The sequence below is a fragment of the Ceratotherium simum genome, chromosome 34 (assembly GCF_057802395.1).
Source record: "Ceratotherium simum simum isolate JZ-2026a chromosome 34, ASM5780239v1, whole genome shotgun sequence".
Classification (NCBI taxonomy): Eukaryota; Metazoa; Chordata; class Mammalia; order Perissodactyla; family Rhinocerotidae; genus Ceratotherium; species Ceratotherium simum.
Genome location: NC_141933.1, coordinates 27,593,163 through 27,607,420, shown reverse-complemented (window position 1 = coordinate 27,607,420; position 14,258 = coordinate 27,593,163).

Sequence of the window (14,258 nt, the reverse complement as noted above, 5' to 3'; positions counted from 1 at the left end):
TTTGCAGATTAAAGCATAAAATAATATTAAAGTTCCAAATAGAACTTGTTATTTAGAAAACCCTCAAAAAATAACAGTTTGACTTCCCCTTCCCCTTGTTAGCAAAGCATGCTTGCCTTGTGTTCCCTTTCTACAAGCCCATATTTTTATTTATTTGTCTTTTAAGTTCAATAATTTCAAACATATGTAATAATTCCTGAGAGTCATCTACCATTTAACTTATTTTATGATAATTTCTGTATAAAAAAATGCAAAGGCTAAAGAATTCTGAGTAAGATGGAATTAACCATGGTTTAATTTCTAAACAGAAAAAGCAAGTTGGTAGGTTTGATTGGTGTGCAGTGTCAGGGCTGAAAAAATGGAAATCTTGGTGTGTGGGGCACTTCACTTGCAAAATAACAAGGGAGCACAGATGAGTAAATCTAAAGATGTAGACCATGTTTGATATATTTATATATTGAATTAAATTTGAACTTGTATTTAATATAACTCTAAGTTTTAATCTACTTTAGGTCTTGAATAGGTAAATGCCAACATGAAAATGTAGTTCAAGGAAGATTTTTCTAGTAGATTTGAGTACAATGAATTTGATAAAGAAAAAGGGTAAGAGAAAAATAGAAAGTTGACATATCAAACATTGAAAAAGGGAATAGATATAACAAACTCCCTAGTGCTTAAATCAGTGAGTGATTCATAAACCTATTTATATCATGTAAGTTACACTTGATTGAAAGAATAACTCATATAAAGCATGTATCTAAATTACTAAGAACTGTGTTTATATGTGTCATTTTAATAGGTATATATCCTTTTGTGAGATCACACAATGTGGTGTTTTGTTGGAAATTCAATTATAACATGTAAATGATTTATTCAGGGAACGCTTTGGCAGTATTTTTTATGTGAGAAATTCTAAGGATTAACTAGATGATTCACCTACTCCATAATATATGTAACAGTTTTTCACAGAGCAAACCAAGCCATTATTTCCATAGACTTTTCTAAGAGAATGTTGATCCAAATTTAGCATTAAAAAACCCCATTCACTCATTAATAGGCTGCTCTACTGGAATTGTCTACCAGCTTAAAATGTTGAGCAGACCAATGGAAAAATACACAATGGGAGAGTATGAGATTGCAGATGATCATGCTGTTCAGAAAACATATAAGGTACTTTATATCTCATCCCCTTAGAGTGTTTAGAACCATCTATTTCTAGAACTGCATGGACCTAATATTCTTGGTTTGAAACTCAGCTTGAAGTGTATTCTTTAGATCATTATGACTCTGTTGGACTTATTCTTTTATGCCAACAGAATGCTTGGGAAATCATCTTTCCACACTCCCATTGAATTTTTCCATTTCTGTTTTTCAATTCCATCACTTTTGGTGGACAGTCAAAAATTCTCTTCCAATTCTTTTTGGGCAATTTCCAACAGCTCTTCCAAAGTATTTTCTCCTTCAGTTGCTCTTGGCTCAATATAAAATGCTTTGGAGTCCCTAGTGACTTTAGTGTTCACGGAAGTCTTTATTTTCTCTCCCAGTTTTGACAGCAATTTATGTTAGTACATTCATCCCTCAAAATTTTCCCAAAGTTATTTTTAACTGAATTTTTTCCTGCCTCATTTAGTCTTTCTTTATAAGGGTAAGTTGGAGAACTGAGCCCTTCTCATGCAAGCCATTACAGTAAAAGAAGTTTATTTATTTCCACAGCCCCATTTATTGTGCTATAATTATCTAGTGAAACATGAAATCAGGTCTAGATTTAAACATATTAAGAGCAAAATTCTAACTTTTGAAGAGTGCTGTATCCCACCTATTTGAATTTAAGTGACTCAAATGTGATTCACAATCCTAATCGAGAAACTAGTGTTTTGGTAAATTCCTATGGTTACAATAATGGACAGTATTTCCTATTTTATATTCTTGCCTTCTGTAATGCTTCCATCAATGGTAGGTTATTCTGGAAAAAGTTCAGTGAGGAATGTAGAAATTGTGATTGATATATTTTGACATGAGATCTTTCTTATCATAATTAAAGCTTGGGAGATTACACATTTTAAAGGGGGCAATGAATCTATAATTTTAGACATAAAAGGGACTTGCTAAACAGATAATCTCATTTATCAGTTTATTTTATAAATGAGAAAAAGTAGTCTAGTGAAGTTAGGTGATGGTCAAAGACTACTAATATTATTGAGTAGCACGGGAGAGTCCATAACCCTCTCTTGATTTCTCCATCAAGGCTTTGCCATGAATTTTTTGATAATGAGGCCATTATGGCAGTTTATCTGTGTTTCAGTTATCTGGAAAACTTAACTCTTTTTGTTTGTATGGAACAAAGACAGAAACATGGAAAATGGCAGCAACATTTGGCTCTTGATATCTACCACGACACCAAAGGGACTTCTTTATTGGCCGACTCTTTATGCATTACCTCTTATCCCAGTAGAAATGAGACTGTTTTTCACTGCTCTCAAGGATTATTTCTAATAGCTCCTCTTTAACGCTGCTACTCAAAGCATGGTCCTTAGCAGGGCACCTCTTTGTGAACTGTGTGTTGCTGGTCCATGCAAGACAAGTAAGGAATTGAAATAATGCGGGTGGAAAATTTATAACAATTTTGTCACTGCTGCAGCTTCCAAGTCAGAGAATTCTTATTGTAGAACAGAGTACAGAACAATTCAGTTGTCAAACTCACCTGGTGAGGCATGTGTGGTACTCATGTGTTAGAGGACCATTTTTTGGTTCATTAAAGATAGGATATTTCTTAAAATGGTCCTCCACTGCATAGTTTGAGCAGTGCTGCTCTAGAGAATGAGAATTCAGGGTTTGGTGGCTTCTATTACCATTGACTGCTTACATATTTATTTGGTTTCAATTCCCCATAACCTTGTCTTCTCAAGGCAGCACACACTTCAGATATCTCTGTAATTACAGAAATCATTGCCTGAAGGACAGAAAGTAACTATGATCTTAGTTCACCTGTGAGCCCAGCAGAAGTTACTTATTATTAATGGGTAAATTGGGTGGGAAGCTAGAAAACTATAACACAACCCAAGAGGCTTGTTTTGATTTTCTTCCTGACTGGAGAAAAGGAAAACAATGGGAAAATATTGTATTCATTTGCTAATTCCTAGGGGAGAGCATACATTTTTCCTGGGAGGTGGGAAATATTGAAGTATTTGCAGTTTCTTAACAACGTAGTTTTTCTCAGAGGAGAAAAGAATGGGGAGAGGGAGGCAGAAAGGATCCCCTCAGTGACAACATGAAACACATCTTGAAACGAGCCTGGAAATCAGGGGGTTTGAAATGTGTAAGCTCTCTCATTCATCTCTAAAAATGTGTTGAGCTATAGGGATTTTGTAAAGTTTCCAAATATGCTCTTGAAAATTAGGAAAATAATAAATATTAAGAAAATAGATAAAATATCAGCACCAAAGAAACCTTCTATAATTACTGTAAAAATCAGTAGGGAGGGTCAGGGAAAGTGATAGAACATCTGTGTTGGAGCTGAGGGAGTTGAAAAAGAAATTTGCTTGGGCAGCAAGCACTTTTAGGGAGGTTTTTAGAACTGTTTGAGCTCACGTGTACATAAACTCTAAGAGACCTCAGAATGGAAAATTTAGGGTCAGAATGTCAGGAAGTCTCCTTGAAAGATCCACTTACAGCTTTCCTAAGCTCTGTAAGAATGAATGTAAAATTTATAAGTAATAAATATCATTTGTATGCCTCATTACAGTTTAGAAGAATGTTCACATTGCTTTTTCTCATTTTATACATACAACAGGTAAATAAGAGTTATTATTTCCATTTCACAGATGAGGAAATTGGAGTATCAATATAAATTCAAAGAGCAGGACTCTACATACCAAATTTTTTTTTCTTTCCTTTTGTTTTGTCCTATAATGATCTCTGAGAGGACATAGAACATGTGTTATGTGTTTCTTACCAGCTCTCTTTCTTCTAAATTCAGGACACATGGCAGGTGTTGTGAATAACAGTTCCACTGTTCAAAAATATGTAGAATAACCTTGACAGTCATTTTTTGCATTCTTATACTTTTTGTCAAGGTTCCTGTTTTCAGTCAGAGAGTATTTCTTCTAAAGACATTCTAAATATATTCAGTCAATCGAACGATCTTTCGTCAGAGAACTATGACAAAGCAAATTACATTTTATGTTGCACTTTTTCAGTTATTGTTATTGTTTTGATGTCTTTATTTCACAACGTGGAAATGGTAACCTGAATAAGTTCAGGGATGTTTCAAGATTATTTGAAAAATCAAGGAAAAATTATTTTGGTGATATCTGAGAATTTATCAGAAAATAGGTAGAGGAATAAAATCTAGCATTTCTACCTGATTAAATAATAATAGGATATAATAACTTTTTTTTTAAAGGTTAATTGGGAAGTCATAAAAGTTGCATAATGGAAGTTAGAAATATTTCGCTACAAAGAAATTCATAAAACTTGTCTGGCTTATTTTCTGCTTTCGCTTATATCATTTTTGAATGCATCTTGAAATAAGTATTGAATGTGTTCAAAAAGTAACCAAAAAGCATAGATAATTTGATTGAAGTCAATAAAATCTAAGTGGTGCTTTTGAAATTCTATATGAGAATTTTTGCTTTGGTTCATCTCATGATTTGTGATATTTTTGACAGTCATTGATTGTGTCATTTTTAAAATTTTGCTTTTAGCTCTAATCATTTCCCTTGCCTACTAAATGCATTACTTCAATGTCATCTTTTCTCTCCTAACTATACCAGTTTGATGAATTGCTTTAAAACCAACATTATCAACATGCTAACTATTGTCAACCTACAAACACAGAAACCCATTTAAGAGGCAAAGCATTTACTTGGGATGAAAGAATTGCAATTTGGGGAGCACAGATTAGGTAGAAACCCAGGTAGAGTCTGGCTAGGAAGTAAAAGTCAGGGGCTTTTAAAGACAAAGAAGAAAAGTTATATTACAAACAATTCTAATTGGAGTTGGAGGCAGAGAGCTAGTCTTGATTAAACATTGATAGACTACTGAGTCTATCTTCAGAAAGTCCAGAATCATCAGTCTTTGTGATCAGGATGTCTGTTCTGCTGACTTCTTAAATAATTGCTTGTAAAACAAGTCCATTTTGGCCCAATCCAAAGGTTTGGCCCAGTCCAAGATTTAGGACAGCAAGGCAGTTTCTCTGGAAAGGCAGCTCTGACTCCATTTTAAAATGGCTCCACTATAGTCAATTTTGACACTATCCACAGCTATAGAAGACTATCACGTATTTCATAATTAATATATCAACTCTCAAGATACATTTCCAACCAGTAGAAAATATACGGTGGGGGTTTCATGTATAAAAACAGTGAATATCTTGTCCCGGTGAGACAGAGTAAATTGATTCAGATCCTTGCCATCATCCCTTCCATGTGGAAAGTCTAGGTTAAGCACAATCCTAAATTCCCAAGGAAGGTGTTTAAATTCTCTTTTTACAGAGAGTTGCTTGTGATTGTGACCCATATATACCATACAGAGTCAGGAGCAAAACCCTGGGATGGGAACAGCAGGAAAGAGAGAAAGAACAGTATGTTAATAGGAAACAAAAGCTAAAGAAGAGTATAGAGAAATCTTGTGTATTTAGAGTGGTAAAGGATGGGGAGGTGGGAGAATGGGGAAGAGTCGTTAGTAAATTTCTATCTTCCATTTGAAAATCCCAATTCATTCTTCCTACAACATATACAGTCTATTCTGTGCTAAGCATTTTGTTAGGTAATGGAGGTCCATGTTCAGCACAGCACTTTTCCTCAACTCTTACATCTAATCAGGCATGCATTTATACCACGTCCTGGCTTCATCCATTACTATCACTTCGGCCACTGTCTGATCCCTCATTATCTCTTGCATAGAGCATTATAACTCCTTATTTTTTAACTCCAACATCATCCCAATTTTAATCTCCCCATCCATGATAATTTTTCTAAAAGACAAACGTAATCATATTTAGAAATATCATCTAAACATTTAGACGTACACATCTTATTATAAGATCAAGATCACGCTCCTCGGTCTTGCATCTGAGGGCCTTTAAGAGCAATCCTACATATTTTTCTAGACCTCTGCAGCCTCATTTCCAGATATTTGCCTCTGCTGCTTTCACGCATTGGCCTTTGGTAAGTTGGTATAAGTGACTTAGGTGACATAAATACCATTCTTCTTGCTGTTTTCATGACTTTGATAATATTTCTCTCTTTGCTTGAAACAATTTTCCCCCATCAGGCTTTCAAATCAGAGAATATATCCTCTTTTCAGGGAGTCTTTCCTGACTTTCTTACATAGAGTTAATTGCTTTATTTATTTATTTATTTATTTATTTATTTATTTTTTATAATTTTATTTATTTTTTCCCCCAAAGCCCCAGTACATAGCTGTATGTCATAGCTCCACATCCTTCTGGTTGCTGCATGTGGGACGCGGCCTCAGCATGGCCGGAGAAGTGGTGCGTCGGTGCACGCCCGGGATCCGAACCCCAGGCCGCCAGCAGCGGAGCGCACGCACTTAATCGCTAAGCCACGGGGCCGGCCCTAATTGCTTTATTTTATAGACTCCATAAAGTAATTTTTCTTATCTCCACTACAGCAGAATGCATGGTATTGCAATTATACTGCCTGAATACTGTGGATTCCTCTAGGTTGGAAACTCTTTATTTCCTTTTATATTGCATATATCTAACTTAGTAACTGGTCTATATCAGATATCTAATAAATTATAAAATAAATGAACGACCACTCCTTAACAGTTTGTGTCTACATAAGTCAGCATCCCAGAAACAAGAAAGTCTATTGTTCCATATAGCTTTTATAAAGCAGGCAGTTGAGTTTAAGATACAGCTCTTATTCTATGTAGAATCTTTCCACATGGCTTACCCTACACACATGTGCGCGCACACACACACACACTCATAAGGAGAAGCACCATTTGGAGGAGATAATCTCCCCAGTTTAAACTCTGTCAATCTCTAGGTATTGGAAGGTGAGCAGGTGGAGAAATGTCTGTCTTGGGGAGACCAGTCAGCCCACAACCATCTCCATCAACTCCTCCCCCAGCAAGCCTTTTATGTTGCCCTGACAACATTCAGACGTTGCCAGGAAAGCAACTGGGCTGTTGCTGGTGATTTTCCTGATAAAGAAAGATGCAGTGATTGTCCCAAAGAAACTGAGGCAAGAGGCAAGAGCAGAACATAATAATTTTCTTTCAATTCATCTCTTTTCCCTCCAGCTTCCCTCTGCTCCAAGTGACAGGTATCACCTCACCACTCAACACACACATCAGATTCAAAATAGACTCTGATGAATAAACAAAATGCAATAGGGTGTATGGGAGTATATGAGGAAGGCATTTGGTTTAAAACTAATTTGGCCTGGCCTTGTTTTTCCAGAAAGACCTGAGGTGGCCTGTTGAGCATGCATTGTACAACTGCTTTAAACATTTACAATGTCTCAAAGACAAGCATGATGCCCTTAAAGATAGGGGTGTGTCTTCCCCCCATATCAGGATTTCCTTAAGGGTAAGTATCTCTTCCTAGAAACTAAGGATTAATTACCAACCTGCTGTGCTCATCTTGTGACCACTGACCTATTGTGCTACCAAAGCAATCTCATGACTGTTGTAAAAGAGATATTCCTGTCATATGTAATGTATGCTCTTTGTTCCAAGATGGTATATAACCACTCTGTACACCCCACTTTTCTGGAGTCCTTCCTTCCTTGGTGGGGGCTATCATCCTCAGACCTGGTTTATAATAAGCTCACCTCAAATTATGATTTATAGCTTGATTATGGATTACTTGCATTGACAACTTCAATCTATGAAGTCCTGAAATCTATAATTCCATTTCACCTCTCTAATTTCTGCAGGGATGTCTTCAATGTGGGGTGACAGAAGCCCTTGCTAGATTGTCAGTCTTAAAAGAAACAAACCAAAATGTTAACAGAGATGATGTGTGAGTAGAAGGATCTTAAAACAATTCATATATTTGATTTTTAAATAGTTTTGGTATTAAGGCAAATCATTATTTTGCATTTTCATGTTATGAGCTAAAAGGTTCTTGAGAGATTACGGAATATAGCATTTTATTTTGTCTATAACTAAGCTGAGGGCCAAAGGAATAACATTACTTGAAAAAGTCCAGAGAGCTAGTTAATGGTAGGGCTTGAGTTCTTTCTAGCTGGCCAACAGCACTTTGCACAGCACCATATTGCTTTCCTTAAAATAAGATGAATTCTTAGAAGAAATAATTTAATTCAGGTGAATAGCTGCAGTGAATTAAGCAAAATGAAGCTATATGATATCTTTAGACAAACAGACTCTACGTGATCAAGATCAGGAAGCTTTTAGTTGTCCTGGACCATGCTTTAATGAAATCTTTGGGCTGAAAGGGACACTTTAATTTCAACCATTTCAAATACATAATATTATTTATTTGGTTCAACCTATTTTTAATGAGATATGAACAGTATAAAATTAGAGCCACTCAACAATTATGATAAAAACAGCTTTGTTCTTGCAAATTTAACAATTTAAAGTGACAATATCATCAGATGAGGAATTCAATAAGCATATGTTGTTCAGTACAATTACCATCTATTTGTTTCGATAAGGTGTTTATATGGGTTCCATTGTGAGGTGAAGCACAATTAGAAATCCTGAACCAGGTTATTCCTGTCCATCTTCCTGGTTGTTTCTCTTCTGGGGAGCAGTTTTGAGGGTAATAGGAAATTGTCAACTAGCTCATTTTTAGGTGCACAGACCTCCAGCTTTGGCACTGATTATGTTTTATACAAATTACTTGGAAAATGATTCTTTGATAGGTGATTGCAATCAGGATGATAATATATAATTTTGATTAATCAAGGAAGTTTGATTAATTTCAGTGTTGATCATAGCATAATCCCATGCTAGAATAAAATGCTGTTTACTGTCATTTGGGATGAATAATATCCCACAGTGAATTTAGCACTTGTTGAAGTCTCCGAACTTTGAACTCAAGTTGTCTAACATTTCTAGTTATTTCTATTGATGAATATAAATAATGTTTCATTGTTTTCAAAAGTCTAAATCCCCAAATTCATTACAATATATAAAAGCACACTAAGAAAGATATCCCCCAAAAGGTACTATTTAAGACCATTTAAGACCATCCTGTTTCCTTCCACCAAAACCTTGCATCTCCAAAGTACTATATACTTTCTACTGATATGATCAGCTTTTCACTTTATTATGTTTAATTAATCCATTACTTCTTATCTAAAATTACATTGCAGTTTATATTTCACTGGTGTTAATATGTAACTTTCATTCCTGAGACACAATCTAGATAATATTGTTAGCCCTAACCATTAATAATCAACAAATCAGTTTTGCTTTTGGTTGACTCTCATCTTTGCTAGACAATCCTCTTATTGATTTCTGGGTATAATCTGGGTCTGTCACCACTCTATGTATTTCAGCATTTCTTATATTCTTATTTTCATCTGTCACCAGATTCTCAACTAATGACCCAATTGCCTACCTTATTCAAAGTAGCTGTGCCCTGGATCATCTCAAAGCCAGGTCTTTTCAGGTCAAAAAATTTTTCTTGTTGTTTATAGTAAATATTTAATTGGTTTGATCAGCAACTCCAGCACAAGTTTTCCTGAAAGAGAGGTAGAATCAAGCTACCCAGGTTTCATGAGGTGTGGGGCTCACTGAGGAGGCCCCCAAAGTCACTGACCCCACTCCATATACTCCATGGCCCAGTAGAATGAGGATTGGGCTGATAGACTGTGAAGAGAGAGAAAAGGAATGCAGAATGAGGGAAATACAGACCTGCAGGAGGTGGGAAGGGAGGGCAGGAGACTCTCCCCGCACAGGGGCTGGAACCACACATTCACATTCTCAACCTCGTTATGTAGAGAGAAACAGATGAACCTCTCTCCATCTGTCTTGTATTGGGAACGCCTCCTCAAGTGGTCTTCTGTCACTCTGTATTCTAAATTCTGCAATTCAAGCCCAAGTTCTGTCCTCTGTCCTTATCTATCTAAAGCACTGCTCCTCCTCCAGTTATCAACACCACAAAACACTGTTGCATTGTCATTCTTGCAAGATCATTTTCCATAATTAGTGCTTTTACTAATTTTGTATTTGTTCGTATTTGACATCTCCATCTAAATATAAACTCTAGAGTGCAGGAAGCTTTCCTGTTCTGTTTACTGCTGTATTTCCAGCATCAAGGATAATATTTCATCTATAATGGATATTAAAAAAGAAATGTTGAGGAAATGAATGAATGTTTTAATGCTCCCTTATCAACTCTCACTTTATTTCAATGATTCTATTAAAGATAATTTACTTTTTAATTCTAATTGTATCTGAAGTTTCATTCAATCTAAGTTCGTGTACAGGACAAATCCCAGTCTCCTAAAGATAATGTCCTTCATACATCTGTCTTCTCTTTTTATGTTCTTAAAGCTCTCCCTTTCAATTTTTGAAACAGTTTATAACATGGGCGCTGGAGTCAGACTGCTTGGTATCATATCTACTATTCCACCACTTACTAGATGGTGCACTTGGACAAATTCCTCAAGCTCCCTGCACCTCAGTTTCTCATCTTCTATGTTGGTGTTAACAATACCACCTCATAGGTTTATTCTGGGTATTGAATGAGTTCAGACGTGCTGGTGCTCAGAACACTACCTGACTCATAATAGAATCACATTAAATGTGAGCATTTTTATCATAAGAAACTAATCCTATCTGCCTTTAAAAATTCTCAATAGAGAGGCAGAAGGTGAGAGAATTGGAGAAAGTATTTAGGTGATTCTCTTTTCTGTGGTACTAGCACTTTCCTGTGACCCCTCTGCATTCCTCCCTTTGGGATACATGAAATAATCCTGTATGTTCATAATATACTTTTTTTTTTTCTAGAATAGTCATGATTTTCTTATTTGCTACTACAAACGTCTAAACTAGACAACAGCAACTGGACTTTATTTAAGGCCTTTTCCTTTTAGTTTATTTTTCCAACAGTTTACACTACCAGCTCTATTTCCTTACCAAACTTGTCACCCTTACTCTTCACATCTGGCATCTTTGCCCATCGAATTAGTTATTCTGGCTAGAGTGTCATGAATGTCTTCCCTGAAAACTCATAGATCCTTCCTTATCCTATCAGAAAGATAATGAGTACAGGTTAATTCATCAACCCACTGGAAAACAAGGAACAGTTGTAGCTAGCTCCAAGGCTGGGTAAGAAATCACAAGGCAAGATACACAGGTGAGGTCTAGATATAGAAGTAATGTTGAATTTAACAGACTAGATGCTATTCAAATGGTTTCCTACTCCACGTATATATGAAAGATAGATTCCTAGAAACAAATGTAATAAATTGGGAGTCAAGTTAAAGAGCTGCATTGTCTCCATATAGTACTACTGAACTAATCAATTAAATGCCAAAAAGAAAAACAAAGAAAAAGAAAAAGCTTGGGATGCAGAACAACACTGACAAGAGACCAAGTTGTGGAGAAGAACACAGATACAGGAGACTTATCCCCCAATTCAGCATGGTGATTTTAGCTAGCTCATATTACAAAGTGGTGAAGAATATTATATAAGGAATATGGGAACCTATGGTATCACTGACTCCACTATTGTCTGAGATAAGACAGCATCAGCATCTGCTCTCAGAAGTCAATGTATTGGGTTTGAAGCACAAAGTGAGCCAAGGACCATTGTGCAAGAGGAAAAAATGCCCACAAGAGGAAAATTGGTGGCCATTTCCGAACAAAATCAGTACCCTGAACAGCAACATCATGATCAGAGAGGGATTGGGATCAGAGTGTCCTTGGATTTGATTGACGGAGCCTGAGCTAAATGTAATATTTTATTGTTTTGACTATAACTCTTCTCTTTCTTCCTCACACCTACTCCTCCATCCTGGTACAGCCTGACAATCACGTTGCTGTTTTTTCTGTCTTCCTTTCTGCCTAATAACACTTCTTGGACTTTTTCTTCGTCTTCCTTTTTTCCCTCCATTTAAATGGATGATTTCTGAGATCCAGGCCATAATCATTTATTCTGCTCTCTCTTATGAAAATTAGCCTTTTCTGGCTTCAATTATCACCTTTTAAGAATGGCTATCACTTAAATTTCTGACTCTGATCAAGGCAATGATTTCCAATTGTGTTTGGTATATTGTCAAGAATCTATTTCTTGCACAACAATGAAATGTGTCTAATTGTTTCCTCTCTTAAAATAATTCCCTATTTTCCTATTTCTGCTAATTGTCATATTATTCTCTTTCTTCCAAATCATAGTCTCTTGACTCAATTGCCTCCTCATTCTTTCTCCTTCACTTGCTACTTATAGTCAATATCATCAAATGATCTTTTAGATGATTTCCCAAATTTATCTCTTCCTCTCCATTTTTACAGTTTCATAAGCTATCTTCAAATTTTTAATGCCTTCCCCCTTTCCATACCCAATAAATTCTTGAAATTTCAGTCCATGCTCCATCCTTCTTAAATGTCTTACTCACTTCCTTCCTAATCTGGCTTCACTTTCTCTAATTCCTTTTGACTTACTGATCTTATTATTAACTTGTTATTCATGTGTATGATCTTGTTGCCTCCCACACGTTGTATGTCAAAAAGAGTAAAATTTCTTTGTGAGTAGATTCTTTATCTTAATTTTTTTCTTCTTTGTTTTATATTGACTAATAGATGTTAAGAAAATGACAGTAGTTCTATGGTTTTACAAAGAGAAAACAGGCAAAGATTTAATTAATAGTCGCAATCTCAGTATAAGACTATTCAAATTTATTCATTCAATTAGTCATTAGTATAAATTCATCCATTTAATGATTCTTCATTTATTTTTGAAAAACACTTATTTTGAGAACTTGCTATGTGTCATGCGCTGATGCTGCCACTGCGGGTATTGAAAAAAAAAAGGCATAGTCCCTGATCATGTAATCCTCAATATCTAGTAATGAATATAATCAAATAAAAGTGATTCTATACAGTAATCATAATTGATATGATACAGTTAACAACAGGATGTTCTGTGAAGAATGCTTAGGAAAAATATTGAAACTTCAGATAAACATATTATTTTACAAACTTTTGATGATCTCTAATTAAAATAACGTTAATAAATAAAACTTCACTATTTTTATCATAGAAAATATATGTACAACTATAGATATAGTTTCTGGTAATAATTGATACCAATACATATTTGTTTTAATATTCTGTATTCGTACTATTATCATAGGTGAAATTAGGAAATTAATAAGTGAACTAAAGAGTTAAAACATAAAAATACTACTGTGTGAACTGTTAATATTACTATTCGAAAGCTTTACTTTCTATTTAGATAACGTCAATAATCAAACAATTACAAATCAGAGATTTGTATAATCTACTTTATATAAATATTTAGGAAGAATTGTGTTGCTGTTACTACTTTTCATGGGTTTTATTAAATTGCTTGTAATAAATTTAATGATCAATTTAATTAACTTTTTTCCAGTAGATAATCTTGCTAATAAATTACCAAAATTTATGTGATAGAAAACAACAGGATTTGAATTTCAAGTTATTTTTATTTCTTTTTAAATAACAACATATTATAATCATGCTTTATATCTCTAAATCCTTTCTCAGATTTTACACTTATCTGTATGTTGACTTTTACTACAGTAGCTAACAAAAATTGAGGTACTTATTATGTTTTCACTCCTATAATGATGCAATTTCAAGAAGCTGTAAATAAATGGGCTTGTATCCATTTTTTATTTTTGAGAGAACCAATTTGCAGAACATTTTTCTCCATCATTTATCTTTTTAGACTCAATCTATTTTTAAAATAGTTTTATCTGATCGTTTCTAGTATCTTCATGTTACTTTCTAAAGATTTATCCTCTTAAAAATATCACTAAAGATTCATCTTCTGCTCATTTATAATCATCATGTGTGGTTCTAAATCAAATGAAGGCTAGTGCTAACTAAAACAAATGGCATTTTCTGATCTTCCTCAGCTTTTTCTTTTATTGTGTACTTTTCAAAGACTATGTTAAAGTGAAATGTATCCTATACATTATTTTATGATGTCTCATTAAAGAAGAAAAAAATGAAGATTTGTTAAGAAAATAACTAATTGAAAACAAAGAAATTACTTAGAAAAATACTCAGACTATAAAGTGATTTTCTTGGACATCTATATA